Source organism: Phaenicophaeus curvirostris, chromosome 25, assembly GCF_032191515.1.
Source record: "Phaenicophaeus curvirostris isolate KB17595 chromosome 25, BPBGC_Pcur_1.0, whole genome shotgun sequence".
NCBI lineage: Eukaryota > Metazoa > Chordata > Aves > Cuculiformes > Cuculidae > Phaenicophaeus > Phaenicophaeus curvirostris.
In genome coordinates, this window is record NC_091416.1 from 5,508,014 (window position 1) to 5,512,355 (window position 4,342).

The following is a 4,342-nucleotide window of genomic DNA, read 5'->3' on the forward strand; positions in this document are numbered from 1 at the left end:
CAAATCGCCCCGCAGGTTTTGTCAAAGTCAGCCCATAACCACACAGAAGAGCTCCTGCTAATTGTACACAAGGTTTGCGAGTTATAATTAGCCTCAGCTCTCCATGGGATACCCAGTCTCTCAATATTTCCAAAGCAATTCCCTCCTGATCCGCTTAGGACGAGGACCCTTCTGCCTGACTTCAAGGAGAACGGCTTCACCCTGCTCCAAGCGCCGGAGCCGAAGTGGAGCCGCGGTGTGTTCTCACAGTTAAGGGGCTTTAGATACTTGGATTAATCTGCTGTTCTGGCTGCTAACACTGTGTTCACTCGCTGCTTTTGGGGAGAGTGGAAGAAGCACAAACATTTACACAGCTGGGCAACTCCTTGCTGCACAGGAATCGATGACGGAGAGAGAAGTAGATATGGGGCTGGGAAAACGAAAGCGAGCTCCTGCGCCAGCTTTAATTCCTTCTGTGCCTAATGCAATTTGTTACTCATTATTAATCCAATAGAAAATATCGCTAAAACACCTGCTTCAATTTCTTCGCCCGTCGTTTCCATTCATTACGCACAGGCAGGGCTGACACGGAGCTCCCAGGAAGGCTCCGTGTGCTCCCAGCATGTGCGCACATGTTGGAAAAGGACGTGATTGGCTTCAGATAGAAACTATACCTGTGCATTATCATAGAATCATAGAATCACCAGGTTGGAAGAGACCCACCGGATCATCGAGTCCAGCCTTTGCTTCAAAACCAGCCTCTTTGCCTTCTCAGTGTTCTATATCCCATGCATTTCAGTTGTGCAGATACACGGGCTGCAAAAACCCAGCGCCTCTTTCTTCTCTCCCTATGGATCTGTCTCTATAACGCATGGGGAGCAACAGATCCAACTCTTAAGCGTATCCACATCTGCACAGAAAGTGGAGAGCGCAGGAGTACAAGGCCATCATCCGTCCCACACCATTCCCACTTTGCTCCCATGACTGGGAGCTCAGAAAGCACGAAACAAGGTAGAAGGAAAGTTCCTCCCCGCTTCTCGCATCAGCGCTGGCCACAGCCTGCGTCCAGCAACTCTGCTCCCTGTCGAGAACAATTCATTCCACCAAGGAGAAGTTTTACCACGTTGCCTGTCTTGGAAAGATGAAAGGAGGATGATAGGATTTTATAGAGCCCATAAATCTGAGCTGCTGTGGATTCCTTAGAGGCCAAGCTGGCAATGAATATTGGAGGCTGTGACGGTTCAAGAACAAGAGTGAGACTGGCACCGTTTGGGAAACACAACAGACAATAAAGAATATCTTATTTAACATATCCCATCCACAATACAATTTTTTAGGTGTGGAAAAAAATTTACCAACCTGTTTTGTAGAAGAGAGGAGAAATCAAGTCTGAAATTTTAGGCTGATCTTGGTGGACCGGGGCGAAATCCTATGTCAATGGAGAATGCATGCCAGTCCTCCTTTGCCAATTATTGCTGATGACTGAAATGATGGCTCAGTCCCCTTGCTCTCACACTTGAAAAGTCCGTTTTCGTCAATGCTGTTTCAGGGCTGGAGGAGTGTTGAGTTGCAATCGCAACGGTTGCTTCTATTGGTAACCACCAAGCTAATCTGGAGATCAGATTCTGGCCTGGAGAGGGAAAGAAGTCTCTTTCTTCCCCAAAAGCTCACCCCCTTCAGGTGGATTCAGATGGAAATATCAGCGAGCCGGAGCTGGGCTCGCGGCTGTGCTGTTCAGCATTGCTTTTCGGTGAAGGGAAAAAAAAAATCCAACCCAGCTCAGAAGAATTGAGCCCCTTCCTCCTTTGTGTAAGGGAAAAAAAAAGCCCCATCTATATAATGTTACAGCATTAGCATTAAGCAGTGCGAGGCTTAAAGCCCCGCGCAAAGGCAGTGCCCGCAGCCTCAATGGAGTTACTTATCCATCCAAGTCTTGCTTTAATTTCTGCAGCCAACTGCTGCTTTTACAGGTGGAAGAGGAAAAGCTGACCCAGTCTAAGTCCTCTTACGCTCTCTCCCAGCCTGCTGGGAAGGGTTTCCTTGCTGTTCCCGTTTCCATCCTCTCTGGAAGGGCTGACCGATGCTTTTACTCAAGCAGTGGGGAGTTATTACTGTTTTTACTTGTACAACCTGCACTTTCCGCAGGGGTTTTCCCCACCTCTGGTGTCCGGGCTGCATGTCACCCCCGCAGCAGCTGGGGAAGGCGGCTGTGAAGTTCTCTCCCCACGCTGTCCCCCTTTTCCTTCACCCACAGCCCAGCTTCATCTCTAACTGCATCTCCCCTGCCCTCCACCTCTAGTGCCACCACGCACCTGCGAGCCCGGGGACTGTGTTAGATACTACCTCGAGGGACAAAACGGTGGCCACCTGAGCTGAACAACTACCAAGGATGCTTCTTTTTCTTCAGGGTTTGGCTGTGGCAGCTGTTTGGGGAGCACATCCACCCCTGCCAGTGGCCGCACACCCTCACTGATGGAGCACGGGAGCACTGTGAGCCTCAGAGAGAGGAGCTTGCCAAGGGCAGTAAACCTAAACTGCATTACAGAGACCAAGGTTCCTCACCTGAGCCCCATCTGTAGCCCCAGAGAAGCTCCCTGCTTTCATTTCACTCACATCTGTGTCAGATAAGAGTGAGAGAAGGAAAACAGTGGCTGAAGGGTGAAGGATGCAGTGGGCAGAAGCAGCTGATTCCTCCAGCCGGTGCTCCAACCCCAGCACGTCCGTGTTCTCATGAACGTAACCGCACAGCCCAGCCTTGGAGGAAGAAGGAATTGCCCTTCTGACTTTTTGGGTGAGGGCCTTTTACAACCTATTTTCCCTGCTAGAATAAGTGTTCCTCCTGCGCTCCTTGTACACCCGCCCCTCATCCCTCACAGAATCATAAAACAGTTTGAGTTGGAAGGGATCTTAAAGATCATCTAGTTCCAATCCCCTGCCACGGGCAGGGACATTCCACTAGATCAGGGTGCCCAAGGTCCCATCCAACCTGGCCTTCCACATCTCCAGGGATGGGGCGACACCTCCAGGGATGGTTCCTCTCATCAGGAACAGAGAGGGGACAGGAATGCCAGCAGCCAAACAAGAAGCATGTGGAAGCCCAGATTCATGTAATCCTTGAAGTACATAAACTCACCCTGAAGTGCCATATCTTACCCTCAGCAGTTTCTTGAGGAGAGCAGGGAAATGATAAAGCACTAAGCGATATTCCAGGGGCAGATCGCTTCCAGCCTGCCACTCCACACTCCCTGGCTCCTCCTTTCTCTCCTACACTGATTTTAAACCTTACCAGCCACGGGAAAATCAATTGCTTCTTCTCATCCTGTTTTGTAAGGCAGGGAAAACCAGCGAAGATAGGTTTTCTCCTCTGCTCCTTTGTCAGTTTAATATTCTGGTCCTGTTTGCCCTGGGCAAGTCTACGCTGATGAAGTTTGATTAGGTTTCACTGTCTCTTTGGGGAAGACTTTGTCTTTCAGGCTATTTTCTTTTGGCAGGGGATGCTCCCATCATGCAGTTCTGAGTGCATCGGAGCTGGACAAACAACCACGTTGGCTTTTTCCCTTTTCCTTCTAGCAGTAAACTTCCCTCCCATGCCCGACCTCAAGAAAAAACAAGCATTAAGATGAGCCTGTGTCTCCTTGACCTCAGTGGAGCAACTGCAGGCAGTGCCTTGTGCATTCCCATTTCAAGAGATACCAGCCCAGCCTGGGGAAGATCCCTCAGTGAGGGGTTTGCCCAGGGGCTGTGTCCCAGCTGGAGGAGCATCTCCTTCCTCCTGCCTCTCCCCAGGGTTGTTCGGCGCAGGCCAGCATGGGCTAGGCATGTGGCTACTGCTTTCATGGGCCACACCGCCCTCCCCTTCCACAACTACATGCAGTTCCTTGAGTGTGAAGCTATTTTAACCGCAAGGCTGGTCCCACCAAGGATACGGAGCAGGGAACAGCAAGTCATAGGATCGTTTGGTTGGAAAACACCTTTGAGGTCAAGTCCAACCATACCTATCCACAACTAAACCACCCCTGAGTGTCTCATCCACCCGTCTTTTAAATCCCTCCTGGATGGTGACTCCACCACAGCCCTGGGCAGCCTGAATGAGCTCGAGCCTCGTTCTTCACCTGGAAGCCGAGTCGCTGCCATGAGGAAATACATTCCAGAAGAGGACAAGGTCTCCCAGCACTGCGACTTCTCTTTGCAACAAGCAGCACCTCGCACAAGTGAGGTGGCCGTGCCTGAGCTCACCAGCAAACAGCCGCCACGAGGTCATCAGGACCAAACATCTCAGCAGCTTTCCCTCTCCCGAAGGTGCTGGGGAGATGGAGGGAGACATTTTGCTTCCAGGAACACACAAGCGCAAAACTCAGGACAC

General features: G+C 50.8%; 1 protein-coding gene across 5 annotated transcripts in view; it reads right to left on the reverse strand.

Moving 5' to 3' along the window:
* The window catches only part of TECTA (tectorin alpha), a 32,618-nt gene extending 30,400 nt beyond the window's left edge, over positions 1–2,218 (reverse strand). For 2 of the 5 annotated variants that reach the window (XR_011339109.1, XR_011339108.1), the window contains exon 1: positions 1,339–2,218. The gene's annotated coding sequence lies outside the window, so the exon portion shown is untranslated. The remainder of the gene's footprint in view (positions 1–1,338) is intronic. The other 3 variants (XR_011339106.1, XR_011339107.1, XM_069876455.1) reach the window with 3 other exon arrangements.
* Between the last annotated feature and the right edge of the window lie 2,124 nt (positions 2,219–4,342).